This window comes from Anoplolepis gracilipes, chromosome 6 (assembly GCF_047496725.1).
Source record: "Anoplolepis gracilipes chromosome 6, ASM4749672v1, whole genome shotgun sequence".
In the NCBI taxonomy this organism is placed as follows: Eukaryota; Metazoa; Arthropoda; class Insecta; order Hymenoptera; family Formicidae; genus Anoplolepis; species Anoplolepis gracilipes.
This window is the reverse complement of record NC_132975.1, coordinates 15,142,509-15,161,564: the sequence shown is the minus strand read 5'-3', so window position 1 is coordinate 15,161,564 and position 19,056 is coordinate 15,142,509. Positions and strand designations below refer to the sequence as shown.

The 19,056-nt window shown below is 35.0% G+C and overlaps 1 long non-coding RNA gene across 1 annotated transcript; it reads right to left on the bottom strand.

Annotated features, from left to right (window-relative positions):
- Window positions 1-6,642: 6,642 nt before the first annotated feature.
- On the bottom strand, window positions 6,643-18,884 carry LOC140667264 (uncharacterized). Its single transcript, XR_012046971.1, has 3 exons — window positions 18,015-18,884; window positions 14,462-14,708; window positions 6,643-6,895 (listed from the first exon to the last, which is right to left on the bottom strand). It is a non-coding gene; the product is annotated as an uncharacterized lncRNA (long non-coding RNA).
- Window positions 18,885-19,056: the final 172 nt, after the last annotated feature.

The following is a 19,056-nucleotide window of genomic DNA, read 5'->3' as shown; positions in this document are numbered from 1 at the left end:
TCAGCGGTTTCCCTTTTGATATCGTTTCGACTTTATAAAGTACCTAAATATTTATGTATCGTTATCATCGTAAAACTCGCGCGCGAATTGTCTTCTCGTTATTTTTCGCTACAATTTTTAAGTCTAGAAATTTATTTCCAAATTCGCTAGTCTCTCTTTCTCTGTGTGCGTTTCCTTTCTCTTTCTTCTCTGAATTTCCTGAAATCATCTTCTCTCTTCAAATTAGACTTTTAATCGACCGATCAATGCCTCGACAATGAGAGCGTTATTTTCGTCGGCGCCACGCTTTGATCTTCTATCCCACGAGATAGTAAAATTAAACAAGCGGTTTTTAGAACGCATCTAAATCTGAATCGAGTTTCCATAAGGTGTTTATCTCGTAGATCGCGTTTCGGACGAAACTAGAAGTCGCACATGGTAGCGCAGCGTAGTGTAGCAACGAAATATTAAGAGCACCATGTCGCGGAAAGGGAGAGGAGGACACGAAGGGGTGGTCCGATTTAACCGATATATAAATCATCTCTGTCTCGCGCCTTCTCTCGTCAACTGGCACACGTTTTCGAAGGAAGGAAACCTCGGTAACGGGCTGTACCCGATGGTCGCTCTAAAGATATCGCTGCGTCCACGTCGCCAGGAATAGAACCGTGACGTCGTCGCTCAACGTCGACGAAAGAAGAACGACGAAGTCGTCGTGTACACGCAGAGCCGGCTTAATAGAATTTACCTACCTAGTAGGGAATGCAATCCCGGGATCCCGGCTATTTTTCTAGTTCCGACCATCCCGGGATTGTAAACTATTAATTCCGGAATTTCCGGATTTTTAAGAATAATCTATTTAGAATATTTTTTTTATGAATTTAAAACAATTTTCACTAATTATAAGTTGTGAATTTAAAATAATTTTCACTAACGCAATTAAACTATAAATAAAATTGTTTAAATATATTTCGCATTTAAATATTTGTAGAATTTTCATTCATAGATCCTTAACTTTAGATGCTCTTCTATTTTTGCGTTCTTATTTTCAAAAATCTAAATAATATATAAGTAATAGTTACTAGCAATTATGAAAACTAATTATTAACGTAAGCAAATTTTTTTATTTTAAGATTATTTTGTTTCAAAGATTTAAATTTCTAAAGTTTAAGCTACAAATGCAAATGTTTAGTTTTGTTATATAATTATATGAATTATATAATTTATAAAAGAAACTTGAATAATATTAATATATATCTAAGTAATAATTGCTAGTTTAACAACAATTATAAAAACTATTTATATATAACCATATTTTTTATTTCTACGTTTGTTTCTGTTTCAAAGATTAATTTAAGTTTCTAAAGTTCAGAGAAACGTGTTTAATTTTATTATATAATATTAAAAATCTGATATAAATGACATATCTAAATTTCAAACAAAAACATATTTTTTTAATAAAAAATTTTTTAATCCCGGGATAAGCCCGGGATCCCGGAAAATTATTTTACACATCCCGAAATCTCGGGATCGAAGATACAGTCCGGGATTGTATTCCCTACTACCTCCCCCCCTCCTCCCCCCCTCCCGCTCCGAGGGCGATAGATCAGCCCTTTGCACCGCGTCTCGTTGGCAATTATCATATGCTTATTTCTCCCTTCGCATGGATTACAAGAAGTTTCCCTAAACACGATGTAAAATCACGAGACCTGCAAGCATTTGAACGATACTTCAAATATTCCTCGATATATTTTTTAAAACATATTAATACTTTGTTTACGTGATGAAGATAAAACCATTGTTTATTCTGAAAAAAAATCTATCTTGAATCTTTTGAATTATTGTTTTTATTGCGTATTTTTTCTGCCGTGTCTGGTTTTGAGACAGCCTGTCTGAATCTAGCTTTAATGTTAGACGTATGATGGATCGATGAATAAGAAACATGAACATGAATTTTTATCTCGTTCTAGTCCATCTTCCAGGCTAGAACAGAGAAATATTGAGGCTTTCGACTATGGCTACGACGATGGTTGCTAAAAATTCTGATGACAGAATCTTCTGGATGCAGAAATGTTTTGCAAAATGTAGCATCGCCTATCGCAAGATAAAGGCACAATCGATTCAACGAAGAAAGAAAAAAGAAAGGAAAAAGCGCATCAGAGATTTACGAGATGTTTTTTCCGCCCTTTTCCCGCTTTGGTTTAAAAGATTCGTGCGAAAAGACAAGAAGGATCGGAAAATAGTCGACGTCATATGTTAAAAATTACCGAAAACACACGTGCTCTCGCGCTATAAATCTCGAGGCGGAGCAAATTGTTGTTTCCAGCGAGTTAGCGCAAGATTGTGATCAACTCTGACCAGAAGAGAAGCCGTTAACGTGATTTATAAGTCGCGTTCCTCAGCGTTTCGTCTTTCGTCTCTTTTTTCTTGGTCAACCGCGAGATTCTCGCTACTTCAGAGAAATGAAAGGAGAATGCGTAACGAGAGGAAGAGGAAAAATTGTTGACAAAGAAGAGCGGAGCTGTATACCGAACGTGTGTCGCGGACAAGTTAATGGACCGAATTTAAAAGCGCGTTGTATTAGTCGGAGACGAAGCCGTTATTATCTTGAGACACCATCTAAAATTTCAATTTTTCAGAATAAATATTCTTTGTATCTCCATGTGAATTTTCCCGAGTTGATGAGCTCTTTTATAACTTCAGAAGTTTATCTGTCCCATAATCACCACAGTTTCTTTCAGCGAACACTTTGTCCAATTTATTCACGTCTTTTAGTTGAAGAGATAGAGCTTAAGTCAACTATCTATTTGAAATTTTATTTTCAATTTCCTAAATAATCAACTTGACTCATTGCTGTTTTAAATGCTTTATTTATCTTTACATTACTTACACATGTTATTGTCCTGAAATATTAAAATTTCCTCGGTACAAAGTCCACCATAAAAAATGAAATAAAATAATGTAAAAAAGAAAATTTTCCATTCAACTGTCTGCGCAACATTGAAATAAATACTCTTCTTTTGTCCGAGATATCTTTGATTTCCAGTATCTTTTTGTCAAAGTTTTGAGACATATTTTATATAAAATTCGAATTATATATTCATCTTCTTTCGTTAAATCGCAAATATTACAAGAATTTAGCGTGAGATGCACGTTTTAAAAAGTGAATCAAAGTGCATCGTGGTGCTTTCACTCCGACATACCGCGGATAATGACGTTTACACACGTGGTGGTTTTACGTCGACACGTGCGCGTGCGTGCGCAGGTGTCCTGTCCCATCGAATTTATACGGCATTTATTCGCATTCTCGACAACGGCGTCCAATTAAACGTTTGATATAAGTCTGCCGCGCGCAACGGACAGCGTCGGCAAAAATAATCCGAGAGAGAGAGAGAGAGAGAGAGAGAGAGAGAGAGAGAGAGAGAGAGAGAGAGAGAGAGAGAAAAGGACTTCGAACGATTCGCGGAATGCGAGAAAATTCATTCGCGTACAAAGTGTAAAATTACCGTGGCGTAAAGTGTAAAGTAAAGCGCGGTCATAGACGGGAAGAGCTCTTTCTGTTATACATAAAACGTCAGCCGAAAAGCCCTCGCTCGCGACGGTGTCCACGTATCGGCCGACAGTAGTAAATAAGTCCTGGAGAGTCCCCTCGTCGTCGGTGAAGCTTATAAGCTCGTGCCGGGAGCGATCTCTTTGCTCAGAGGGATAAACATTCCTCTCTTGTTCTTTTCGCGAGAAATGATGTTGTGACAAATATACGACGACAAGATGCCCTAGTAAAGGAGCCCTTATTACTGACGTATTATAAGCGATTTCATTCGAGATAGATAGAGAGGGTGGTTCTCGAAGATGGGAATTCCTCGGACGCGCGTCGCGTAAAACTTAGAATTACTGTCGTAAAGTGTCCGCATCGCACTTAAATGTCTCCGCTTGACACGAAACGTCAACTCGACTCGTTGTCATTCGTAAAATTTATTCACTAATCACGAGTTATTAAATTGTCACGATAGGAAATTAATTAATTAATAATGAAATTGTATATCGACAACTATATAGTTTGTGTTTAATTTTTTTTTTTTTCCACGATAATATAAAACTTTGTATACTTACATTGTATTTTATAAAATAGATCCTCGTTAATACTTGATCACTTTTTAATTATTACAATTAGAAATGGAAAGTAATAGTTTATAAAAATCGAGGAATTATGGACCATTTCAATAGTCTTCTATTTTATTACTAAATATAAAATTCCTATGAATTACATGTCTCAAACTGTCGTTCGCGTTAAGGAAAGTATCTTAATAAAGTGTTAGTTTCTCTCTCTCTCTCTCTCTCTCTCTCTCTCTCTCTCTCTCTCTCTCTCTCTCTCTCTCTCTCTCTCTCTCTCTCTCTCTCTGTTCATTATAAAGTGATGATTATAAAACACAGGTGCGAGATGTTTCTTCCGAGAATACGAGACGCGCTGTTAGACATTTCTAAATCCTACTTGTCTTGCGCAATTTTCGTTATTTATCGGCGGAATAAAAAAAAGTAGACATTACATATATTTTTTCTCGCGATACAACATTTGGAGAATCCGAGGCGTGTCAGTAAAATGAAATATCGTGTTCTTTGACTTTTTCAAGGAAGGGGGTTAACGAACTTGCGTCCGCTCGTGGAATTTTCTGGAATTTCGATCCAGAAAACACAGAAACACGACAACGATGTAGAGCTCGTGTCGACCCGTTCTCGAAAATTGTCCGACTATCTACGCTTTGTCTACTGACGGAGTTTCCGCGAAAGAATCTAAATAAGTTTATCTTTTGTGTGTATGCAATGTTGAGTTGAGAAAATTGAAACAAGGAAACTGCAAGAGAGTTTGCAGGAAAATTTAATAAACTATTAAAGAGAGAAAGAGAAGGAGAGATGTTGTAAAAAGCCAGAAACGTCTAACTGGTAGCACATCTATCTGACAAATATTTAGAAAATAAGGATAACTAGAGATTATTTTTAAAGAATCAAAATACACACTTTCAGGACAGCTATTTGCTACAATCGGAAAACATTCTGTATTATGCAGCTTCTAACTAACAATTAGATAATCTCAATATGAAGGTACGTATTTATTTTCTTTTCTAAATTAATAAAGTCGCTGCGTTAATATTTTCGAGCGATGATCGCACGCACAAGACTGTCACGTTGCGTTTCACAAACACTGCCAAGAAATCCAGTGCCAGTTTGTTTACTGTGTCTAAGTGTGATGTCAAAAAATTTCTCCCATCCAACAATAATGCACAGTAATAAGAAAATATGCACATATATATATAAGAAATATTATATATATATATATATATATATATATATATATTATATTTAATAAGAAACAGTAACAATCCAATTATAAGTTGAAGCATGTCTTGCAAAAATGTTATTGTTTATGCATTTTTAAGACACAAACGTTTAACGTTCGATTTTTCGTGTTTTAGAACAATTGCTGACAAATCTTTTACAGTAATTACATAGCGATCATTTAGTTAATTACATATATACAGATTTACCTGTACGTTATAAACGTTTGCTTATGAATTCTCGAAACTCTCATCAATCTTACTCTAATTTATTATTCGCGTTATTAAACATGGCCTGGCACGTATTATGGAGATATTTATGAAGAATGCAATTGTGTTGGAGACAACTTGTCGATAGATTGGATGTCGCTTGAATGAACGTCATTGCGGTGAAATCACAGACCTAGAAAACTACTTTAGGTTTTACAATAATTACGCGGTACACCGATATTCTCCCCGTTCTCGTGTTCCGCAAAGTTCTTACACGTCCTCATTCTATTCTGTAGAATTTCTGCAAATATGCATTTATATTTCGCATTATTTAAAAGATGCTCAACAGTGCGAACAGTTATAAACGCGTAAAGCAGACGTATGCAGATATTTTTATCTGTCAATTCTTAATTGCTCCACGTGGACTTTCTAATGTGCAAATTTTTTAATATGTAAAATTATTTAATGTTATTATCGATAATTTTAATCATCATCCATTCCAAAGAACAATCTTTAAAACTTTGAAAATGCGTAAAGTTGCTCAGCAACTATTAAGGAAATAATTTTTTCTTTAAATGTCATTCTTGTCTGTTCTAGTAATGATGTGCTTTGCTATTGGTCGATTTATTTATTAGAGAACATTGCGTTAATTAATCTCTATAATAGTAAATTAATGCTAATATTTTAAGTATAAGTACAGTGAAATGTTAATGACATTTTTCTCTTTGTATATATGTGTGCTGTTATAATTGTTTAAATGTAAGATATCGATTGAAGAATTGAAGATACTGATGTTACATCGGTACATTCTCTCTACTCCAGACCAATCGCCCTCGAAAATTTGCACAACACCGAAGAAAGAGAGAGATGGAGAAAGAGGCAGAGGTCCATCCGATTCCGACACGTTCACCAGCAACGTGGCCACATGAGATTACACGGTACCGTCGTGTCGCTACAGGACGGACGGCATCGTTTGCGAGTTGGAAGGACAGTGGTTTTAAAATAAGCACCGAGAGTCCCAGCGCTCTGCCAATGCCTATCGGTCCAAGCGCTCTCTCTTTCTCTCTCTCTCTCTCTCTCTCTCTCTCTCTCTCTCTTTCTCTTTCTCTGTTTCTCTGACTCACCTCTTCTTCTTCTTCAGCGGTGGTAGTTGATCGTGCATCGCGCCCGCAGCGGCTGCCGCGTCGTTCGCTGCCAGTCGCGAGAAGCGAGCGCGTCGTCTCGTAGCCGTCGAGCGTGTCGTGACCCGGGTGGTTGTCGACAACGAGGGTTAAAAGAGATCCTTGCGAGGAAGATCCCTCTCGGGAGATTGCGCAAACGTAGATCTCGTGCCGGGCAATTTTTCCCTTATCCTGTGGTCGTCCGCTCTTCGGCAACTCCTTAGACAACAATCAAATGTCACGTTGCGTATGGAGGCTGTAATGGTTCAGGATAAATCGATTCGCGATGCCATCGAGTGACGCTCTTTCCGGGGAATGCCAAGACATTCCTGTCGATACGAACTTGAGATCTTTGGGATTGGCGTTATAGATATCGTACCGCCAAACATTTCACGTTGATCACGTGGCTCTGATGTCCGATGCCGACGACGGGATATGGTAAATCGATTTACGAATACGCGACGTATATCTCTATGAAAATCGACATCAGATTACTTAATATGTCAGGCGATAATTAAAATACAATGAGAGATTATTTATGAGCTTGCTTTAGTAATTTTTTTTTTACTGCGACGCGCTCGTATTTTGATTATTGATAAAATATTTGCTCGATATATTATCACGAACGACGTTAGAATTATTTTATTACATTTATTAGTATCTTTATTGGTAAATATATCTATTTTTGACAATTCGGAGGAAAATTTACGCAATTTAACGATTTTTGACGTTGACAGATAGCAATTTTTGAGAAAGCTCAAAATTAATTTGTAATTATTTAGATTTTCTTTTCAATAGATTTAAAAAAAAAATCTCGTTGACATTGAGTTAATTTATTAAAGCTCGGTCGATTAAACGGTAATTAATTACATTAGTTGCATTGTTTGCAGAGTACAATATTCGTGGTACATTAAGTTTAGTAACAGTTTCTTAACTGCTTTATTTTTACGAACGAACAGATAATATCGTCTAAAAGTAGCGTATCCCTCTCTCTCTCTCTTTCTCTCGATGTCGATTAAATTCTGATTAATCTCAGAGCATTTCACAGCGGGCGATCGCGCTTGTATATTATTCTATTCTTCACCTCGTATATACTTTACACGGTCCACGTCGTGCCTCGTTCTTTCCCTCGTTCCGATTCTTCTCCGTTAGCTTTACGGCACGCGCGAGTATCGATAAGAAACGCGATAAAAGACCTCGACGCGGATGGTATCGGAACCGGCGCGGCGCGGCGCGGCGCGGCGTGGCGTTCCTCTTCCTCGGAAGCAAGTGTACGCGCTTTGTGACTCACAGCCTAGATCGCAAAAGATCAGAGTGATTCATCTGCACAGAGTGGATGACGGGATACGCGGCGGTGGCGCGGTGGTGAGGTGAATGCTCCGGCGGTGAGTGAATCCGCGCAAAGTCGGAAGTGGTGCGAGTCGGCGTTTGGTCGGACGGCACCCGGTTCTCGTCATTCTCTCGGACGGGATTGTCGGCGTGACAGTGGCCGATCAGAGGGTACGTCCGCTAGAGTACGTTCGATAGAGGAAAGAAAAGCTTGCAACCCGACTCGCGCAGATGCCAGGTGTCAATTACGCGCAGTCGGAACCGCGATATTCCGCGTCCAACTGGTACACCGACATCGACGCGGCACTCATGGGAATTCAAAGCACCGCGCAGTTCGTCGACAAGTACCACCACATTATTGGTAAGAGACTTAGACGCCTGCGACGGAGTTTATTCAAGTCAGGTGGAGCGCGAAGGGAGCCAAAGATTTATTTCAATGCCATGTGGAGGGATTTCGGGAAAATCCTTAATCAAGTTTCTTTAAAGAAACGCTCGTACGTTTCAAAGCGCGCGTCGAATGGTATAGATTTATTTGCGATAGGATAAACTAGGGTCTGATGGCCATAGGTAATTTTGTAATTTTTTCAATAATCGCTACATAGGGCGTTTTTTTTAATTATTATCAAAGGTAATCGTTATTTACAGTAGTAATAAAACTGTTGTAACGTCGGATAAATGACAGTTAAGCTACCGTAATCGACGTTAGACATATTATAAAAATATGTAAATTGTCACATGACCTATGATTTTTATTTTCGTTTTCATTATTTTTTTTTATAAATATTTTTTATTAATATTATACATCTTTCCGTCACTATGTGATGACCAATGCTTGTGTTGTACTATATTGATAATATAAAATTTCCATGAAATATTTTCCTTTTAATTTCGATAATATTACGTAATTTAAGCTGCAATGAAGATAATATGTCAAACATTATTAAAAAATAACCAAAATGAAAGTACGTTTCTTGCATTTTAAAAAATTATGGCCATCTTACCCGAGTTTACTCTATTCTGTCACGAGAAGCGAAATGCACGCACGCTTGAACTTGAAGGAGAAATTCCGTAATGGATCGTTGCCTGTTCCGAAAAAGAAAGAGGGAGAAAGAGAGAGAGAGAGAGAGAGAGAGAGAGAGAGACTCCTCGTAAATTTGCCAACTCTTATGTATTTCCGTCTTTGACACCTTTGTTGAGTGGAAGTACGTGAAGCAAAGCCGATCGTGTCTCTCGTGTGTGCAGCGACGAACATTTAGCGTGACATTGATTTTCTTCTTCAACGAGACGCGGTCGTAAAGTATTAAATTTACGATAATGTTTGGGCGCTTCGGGACACGTGTAAGTTACATCGCGCGAGATCTGTAACGTGCGATTATCGAGCAATAAAATAACATTTCGATTCGAATTTGCGATGAATAAAATTTACGATTCGATTGAATTTCTAGATCTTTTATACGTCGAATCTTGCTTTGTGCAGTTCCTTCGCGCTCCTACCTCGCTCCGATAAGATATCAAAAGTTCAAGGCAGTAATGACGTAATTTTACGCGAGATATTCCCAAAAAATGCTAATAGCAAAAAAATCGTAAAAAATAATATACACAATATATATATTAAAAAATTATAAGGTCTTTTATACTCTTAGCAGAATATTAAAATGAAGTTCACTATAATTGATTGCAAAGCTCTGTACATAATTTTACTTTTATGAAAATAAGATTACGTCACTTATGCTTTGAATTTTACATATAACTTTATACATATATATATATATATATATATATATATATATATATATATGTACATGCGTGTATCAGTGACTGTTTTTCGATGTGAGTGCAATATTGTAAAGTTTTACTCAATCTATAATGTTGATTGCAATTTTATAATCGTAAGTATTAGCAATCAATAATATTTATTGAGATCATATTGCACCCAATAAGCGGCCGAATATATTTGGAATCGTGCTAACGTGTTTTCACGTGTCATATCCTTTTTTCTCCTCTTCCTATTTATTTTGTGATTTAAAAATCACACGAAGAGGACAATGAAAAATGATCACTTTTGACAAACGACTAATGACATTTTTCTCGCAAGTAATAATATCGATGACATGTTTTGCGAGGATTAGACACATCGACGAGTCATCCTTTCTACCAACATCTTTTTCAGATAAGATTAATCAAGTGACGCGATATTTGCGCATTGATCTAAAACAGTGCAGTGTAGTACTATAAATGTATACTACAGAACAAAACAATACTACGTAACATAATGAAAGCACTACGATATTAATATAGCAATCATGTTATAATTGAAGGTGTCTAGATGTAAAAATCGTTGCTTGCGATTCGCTTTTTGTTAAACAAATATTCTGCAAACAAGATACGCTGGAAAATACAAAAGATATGTAGCAACAAATACCATTTCACGAAAGGGTAACATCTAGAATTATAAATAATAGATTGTAATAATTTTTTTATTATTGACATTTAATTTATCTTAATAAATCATTTCTCGAAAGAATACAAATCTGCTTTTCATTTTATAAATGTAAATGATATATAAATATAAAAGCCAAGGAAATATCTTGGATAAATTAGTGTCTTGTATCAAGTTTCTTTAAAGAAATTGTACGACTGATTATGAATTGTGATAGAGAATTTAATCGATTTATTAAGCGCTAAACGATTTATTCATCCAGTCCTTCGATTACTCGACTACGTTGTATTAATGTATGTACATGTTGTATATATTACAAGTCCATTTGTCAATAAATACACGTATGTATGTATGTACATACGCACGTCATCGACAGTGTGTTGTTTAAATTTAGATTATTATTCTCGCATCGCTCGCGTCGCGAACGAAATAACCGATGCGCGAAGAACAGAAAAAGAGATCACGTAACATTAAGCCTTCCCGAGACAATTCGCCTATGCTTTGGATCGTCTCGGAACCGTTTCAGTAACGAAACATGATCGACAGTCGGACGGACGGCGATCGAGCGGGGGTGGGATCGTGCGTATATATTTAAAGACCATTCTCGCGTCAGGGATTTCCCTGGCCCGTCTTGGATATGTGTGTGTGTGTGTGTGTCTGTACGTCAGGCAGACTGACACGTTGATAATCCATCGCCGCGGGGCCGTTTATTACACGGTCAATTGACGAATTTCCTGGTTCTCCGCTCCAAGTACGAAAAGCTGTCAGGGACTGTTGTTGCCGGGAAATGAATGCATAAATCGCGAATATGAAGGCCAATGTGTTAAAACGAGTTCTTTGTCGGAAATTTAACTTTGAACTTCCTGTTATATTCGCAGCCACGACGCGACAGCTCGTCTGATCTTAAAGAGAAATATTGAAAGAAAAAAAAAAAAAAAAATCATCAAATTTTATTACTTTGTGGGATATCATTTGGAACTTTATTATCGTATGTTTCTTCTAATTTTTGAATATCTATGCATAAATAATTTTAGGAATAATAAATGTGTGTTTTATTCTGCAAAATAAATATTTGCATTAAAAACATTACATTTAGATTGCGATTTTATCTCCGATAATCTATTTGTCCGACTTTCTTTAATTTCGTTTATATTAAATCGTCTCCGTCAAAGGTTAATTAACAGTTAATTATGGGACTTTAAAAGTGTGATTTTTAAGAATTTTAATACAAATAGAATGAGGTGTTGAGATTACGTTGGAAATATGAACGCGAATCGAATGTACGCATGTTTTACATCAGAAAACCCCCTATTTCGGGTTAATAGATCGCCTGTCGAAACAGTTTATGCATCTACTAGGATCATTTTCGTGGATTTCTGCCAGCTAACGTGACTCATATGATTGTGTTGGCGCGTTCGTGTGAGTCGTATGCACCCTCGCGTGAAATCAACGAAATTTGCATGGCCGGAAAACTTGTCCTATACGTCGGGGAAAATTTCTGAAGCTGTCACTTCCTCACGCGCGACGGCATCTGTCATCAAATATATTGCCGGAAAATCAATTTATCACATCTACCGATTTATGTCGATTATTTATATCGATACTTTATCGAAAATAGTTTCTGTGTTTTTACTTGCATTACGTTTATCGACCTGTATTATGTTTACCTTCTCCGGTTAATAAAACTGTTCAATTGTTTTATTTTTTTTTTTTTATATATAAAATAATTTAATTTTATAATTTATTTTTGGTAAAACACGGCTTGCTTATTATTTTATTCATGAGCGTATTGAAAGAGAAAAATTATACCGTAACGCGGTTAACTTTGAACTGATGTGAGTAAACGTTTACAATATCTATTTTGCGACAAACCTAAGCAAAAACTGTTTCATTTTTATATTACGTCGCGTATAGCTAATTTTAAATTTATTTTCTTAAAATGACACCGGATATCATAAATATAAAAGCTGAAAATAGTTTACACAAAATGAGCTATAAAATTTTAAAAAAGCGCTATTGAACATAGTAACTGCGGCTTATATTTATATTATGAATAATATAAAACTTTTATTCAACCTGCATAATTTGCAAACGATTCCCTGTTACATCTTTCATTTTCGGTCTTTCAAAGAGCAATACATAAAATAAAATAAAAACGTATCTCACTGAGAATAATTATAGTGGATTTTTGTCGATTATTTTTTTGCATAAAAATATCCAACAATAAACCTATCAATTCTCTGACAGAGCTTTTCAATTGTATTATATATACATATATATGTATAATCATTTTCCGAAAAACACGTGTATTCCAATGTTAAATAATAAATTTCTAATAATCTTATTATTATCCTTAAATTGTTTAAAGTTTTAATAAACAATAAAAATAGTGAAGTCGCGGTTAATTGTAAAATCTTGTTTATCTTTGATTTCACTTTTACTATCGACATACTACGTGCGTACACGTCAGGCGTGCGATGCTTGGCTCCCGACATCTTCTCGTACGGAGAGCTTCGCCGTCTGGCAAAAGTTCCACCATATAATCCATAAATAAGCCCTATCCGCGCAGTGTGTATGCATGTAGATCGTCACAGGTAGCTGTTGCATTCGGATGGAAGTAACGCGCGCAGCCAGACAGTGCACTCCCGACGAAAGGCCAAAGGCCTTGGGGGGGGAGGATCTCTTATTAGATCTTGGAACGAGGCGAGATCCAAAAGGAAAATGCACACGCGCGCATCAAATCTACATGCATCGTTCGTTGATCGCAAGAATTTTCAATGCATTTGTATTATTCTGCTAAATTAACGAGTTTAGAGAGTAAGATAGAGAACATGTTTGCATTTTTCTCAAGACGTTTCACGTTAAAAAGATGGATCCTACATTTTAAAATGCAATGTTTTATTGAAACGTTAATCGACGGGGACATGCATATATATATACATTTTTTCTTTCTTTTATTTTTCAAGAAATTAGATATTTATATCATCGTTAAATTAGAAGCAGAAAATTACATGTAATATTGATATTTTTAAACAAGAATTGTCAATTTTGTTGAAATGCATTAATTGGCGTTTTGAACGCGAAACTGTCAAACGCATCAAACAGACACGTGATATAAGTAACGTGGCGTTCGAAATTCGGTTGTTCGCCTACAGTATTCGGCTACAAGTAAAATTAAACCGTGTATCATTCTAGTTTTTTGACTCATCATCGACCGAGACATTCTGCGAGGCAAGACTGGAAGCATGGCAACGTTCTAATTTAATTATTTAAACCTCCTATAATTATCTAAATCTCCCGTAAGATGAAATCTTAAGATGCTAAAGAGACGGAAAAAGTGCAATAGAGTACGTAAAAAAATCCGTTTGTTTAAATTCTTATCGACGTTTTAATAATTCTAAAACTGCAAAAAGCAGTAGCATCTTCCGATTCTTTTGCGACGGAAGAAACTATTCTAAAATTACGTGAACGTCTAATTTCGCCGCAAACATATTAAATAGAGTTTTACGATCGATGCCAGCGAAAGTACAAATACCGATGTTACGTTGCTCGTTTCATTGACTTATAGAACCCTGAGAGACTCCGTGTGCCATTATTATATATAATACATAAACTTTATATAAATATATAATATTTTATAATTTATAATTTAATTGCATCATCATCATCATCATCATCATCATCATCATCATCATGTATATAATAAAGCAAATGTCAAAAACGAATTTTTGAATAAAAAACTTTTTTTTATAAAACTCTACATGTATATTAATATAAATAAAATATTAAGAAAAAGTAAAAGAGATATATTTTTAAAATTAAACGAAAACATTACAAAAGATTCTAAAATATTAATATTTAAATTTTAAATTTAATAAAAGAAAAATTGTAAATTTTAATTTTTAATACACGTGTGTGAATTATATATTTTTTATTATAATAATTATTATAATAATTAAAACTATATATTTATATCATCTTATAATTGTATAATATATAATTGTTGATGTACTTACTATCATGTGATCATCAATGATCTTTGGCAGCAACAGGTCAATCCTATCTTCGATCGAAAAGTTAGACTTCCGCGAATATTCCACGTTTCCCTGAATTGCCACCCGGTGAACCTTCCTGGTAACGTCAACGGGGATGTTTCTCCACGCGGTGGCGGCATCTCGTGTCTCGCCTTCGGGGAAGCACAAAGCTCTTCGAAGCTGCCAGACTCGCCCGCGTGCGGCGACCTTGCGATATTTTTGCGCCGGTCTAAAAATAATTTGCACATTTTATAATACGCCGAGTTCTAACCCAGTCTCGCCGATCGGCGATTCAACATTGCGTATCTCGTAGAGAATTGGCGAGTCTTTCTCCCCTCACTCCCTCCACCGATGTCAGCACCCCCCATGAATAACTTTGATCATTGTTCGCTGATTTTTCCCAAACGTTAAATGCGCGGAATAAATTTCCTATGAAGAATTACTTTAACAATCGTTCCTTCATATATATTTTCCTTGAATAATCTTTTTTTTTTTTTAATTTTCTTTTTCGATATTTTTAAAAATAATATAAGGAAATATAGAGATTTTTTTCTTTTTACTTTTATATCGAAAATCTCGTATCGATTATCTTTTATCCAGCAGAAATGGGTCATATGGTGAAAATCTCGACGGCGAACACTCACCGGGTTTCACCCGACGACGGTATACGCGGCGCGGCACCAAGTGGTGGCGATCATGTGAGCACCCGAACAGAATTATCGCGAAGAGAGGCCAATTCGATATTTCTGGCGCGATTGTCCGGTGAAAAATAGATTCGTATGGCGGTACGGATTAAAAGACGCCACTGTGGGATGATTATTCTGGTGCTGTTACGCTACCAATGTCCTTCCGTAATTCTTTGTCTTTTTCTCCCTCTCTCGGTCTTTCTCTTTTTCAGTCCCCATTTTTTGTTTCGTTATTAGCGCGATTCTAACATTATCGATAGATACCAAGAGATATAACGTTGGGATAAGTATACATAATCACAGAATCGCTTAATATAAATACTTGCATAAAAATATAGATATTAAATTAATTATAATGATAAAAAGACATTTAAAATATTATTAGACTAATAATATAGTAATATATTTTAAACTTGCAATTCAATGCACGCGAATAACTAATAATTATTATTAATAATTTATTGTTGTTAATATTGTATAATATCATTGATATAATATTATTAAAATTAATATGTATTATAATAATTATTCCATTATGTATAACGAAATAATAAAGTGAATATACTGAAGGTGGGCTAAATGTGAACATTATTCAATGATGCTGCTGCTTATCATTGTAAATAATATTCTACAGCATAAATTGCCAATGAATTTGATCAAACATCTCGCACTTTTGCTCTTCTAATTAACCATCCAATTGAGATTAAATTTAATTATTACTATATTCTTATATACGTATCTATTCTATGATTAAATCTTGATTAATTATACCCGAGCGAGCGATAACAATACGATTTGTTGTATGACTTGCTAGCTCCGATGATTGCAACATTTGTGTACATTCATGTGAATTATGGCGCTTACGGATTTATGGCGTTATCAGATTCAAGGCGTTATTTCCCAAATGTTGTACAGCTAAACTCATGTGTAATATAGCCATCGCACGCGTTATATCGCATGGCTAGCGCACCTTCAAAGCGTGCAGCAAACAGCAGCCGAGTCTTTTGCCTCGGCTTGTATATTTATTCCTCCGCCGCTTACTCTTTTTAACTCTCTCTCTCTCTCTCTCTCTCTCTCCCTCTCTCTCCGTTACTATAAATATTATCGCGCGCTAAGTTTCGCGTATACACACTTTATCAGCGCTTTCACGTTAGAAACACGGACCGTTACGTCAAATTTTTCAAGCCGACAGCCGTCACAATATTTCATGATAATTGCTTAATTGCTTAAAAGATGCCGGAAACGAAGCGGCGATTTGTCATCTTGAGGACGACTCGTCAAGCTGCATCCGTCCTCCTTCCAACGAAACCGAAATAAAAAATTCAATCAAATATAATTTATTTGTCAATATTAATTATTCGCTCTAACACTGATAATTTCTGTAAAAAATGCGTCCTTATAGAAAAATACCGATTAAATTTTTCACGATATCCTTGACAAAAACAAAGTGCAATAGTTTTGAAACATTTGTGTGGTTATTTCATATAATAATAATAAATCTCTATTCTATGATAAAAATAAATCTGCAAAGTAAAAAATGTTACATTAAAAAGCAGCTGCGTTTATTGAATTTTCGATTGACGCAACGCAAACATTTAATGTCATTCGTCCGTAGTTGAGATAAAACTTGTACAATGATACATGTGTAACACGTTTTTACCCACGCAAAATTCGTCGTCGGGGATTACGTAGATTACGTGATTAGTCGTAGCGATATATATTTAACTTCGACTGACCTGAGGATTTAATTCGTCCTCCATTTCTGTAACGTATATCGAATATCACTCGAGGATCAAAGCTTTTAGGAAATCCGTGCGTTAGAAATGTCTAATTTGTTTTAACAACGATTTGTTTTCAACGCATCTCATGATCTTTGGATCGTGACGTCTCATCGTTGTTATCTCTAGTTAATTAGAAAAATATTTTGCCCGTTATTTCATTATTTCGTAAACAAATTTTATAATTAATTAAGAATTTTATTTATGAAATGGAAGAATAAAAGATATAAGATGTATTAGTTATTTGTAGTAATTATCTCTATGTTTATCACTTTTTCGAAAATTATTTTTAAATTAAAATTTTGTATAAATATATATGATGTGTATGATTCTATAAACTTTTTTTTATATAAATTGATAAATAAATATATCTTCTCTTTCTGTCCACACACATCAACGTTACACATTATCGACATTTCTCGAACTAGTCCAGATGTCGATTTCCGCGTCAACTATAAACTTGCAGTATAGTATTTCATGTAACGTTTGCGTTTGTGGGCAATCTCCCGAAATCGAGTTTCAGATACCGGAAAGTAATCCTCCACGTCGACCGTTAGATTTCAAGGAATTCACTCTTTACGTTACCGAAGGCTTCCAATATCCTCAAAGCCGTAAAGAATAATCAGAACAAGTTAGGATAAATCGGATATATTTTACTATTATTAAACACTCGTATAAGTAATATTTTTAACATATTTTTTTACAACAAATTTGAAAAATAACATGTATTTTTTCTTGTAATTGATTTAAAGAAATTACGACCCGTAATTTTATTATATGAAGAGATTTTTGCAAAGATATTATATAAAACATTTACGCAACATATAAATTATAGAAAAAAGAATTATTATATATTATAGATACTTTCAGAGACATATTATAAATTATATGTCATTTTTAAATATATATATATATATATATATATATATATATATATATATATATATATATATATGTTACGTTGGAGCATGTATTTTAATATTAATTTATAATTAATTTATGACATTGCAAGAAAGGCTATTTATGTTATTTCTGTACGATATGTCAACTTTGTACACGGACTTTACTTACTTGTCATCTAACAGATGATGGGAAAAGTATTTTACGGTTCAGCATCATGTTGGCGGATGTTGTTCAGAGTCGCTCGTTTAGCAGGTCGTTTGTCATTTCCGGCAAACGCGTTCTACTTTCCACTATCGATAAAAACGCCATTGTCAGCCAACGTATATCGTCGTATACCGGTAATGTGTCACTAATGTAAGCAGTCGTTTGTCGGTCGTAAAAGTCCTTGAAGAAGCACTATAAAGTCCTTGTTAGGTTTTTGCCTGCAAACAGAAATCTTTAAAATATGATGAAAGACCCTTCGATGTAACGAAAAATCATGTTTAAGGGCATCTAGAGAAATTCCCTCTTCTCATACGTATACATTTATATTGTAAACTATATTCCTAAAATATTAAATATATCTTGAATCTGGAAATCATTTAAAAAAAAAAAAAAAAAAAAAAAAAACGCATTAATCTAAAGTTAAACGAGGGAAAAATGAAAAAAATTGTGCGGAAAAACGAAACGGGGGTAAAGGAAGGACGTACGTCGCTCTATCTTTAGAGTTCGCACACCACTCATCGAGACGCCGAAGTGTCTGCTGGCAGACCTTATCTCAATTCGTCCGAACGCGTTGAAACTTCTTATCTAGTGTTCGATACGGCAGTACGTATGCAGAGATACCGCGAAGAGACATCGGAATAATTCTGCAAGTTTCTTGTCATACATTATAAAGAGAAGAGGAAAGTTTTGTGCCAATTTTTTCGATATTTAGTTTGGTACAATGTCAATTAAATGGAAGAGACGGAGAAATGTGAAAATAGAATTATGATTATTTTAATAAAAAATGCACCAAAGTACGTGTAAATTAAAAAAAAACAGTTCTTAAAAAAACTCGATTAAATCTGCATTATAATTTTACAAAAATAAACTTCTATTTTTTTTTTTTTTTTTTCAGGAGAAGCATAAATATTTTTAAACTCTCAACTTCATACGTATGTTGTTTTCTTGCGATTCTAAATATATTTATACGACTGTTATGAATTTTTCATATGACTTTAAATACACA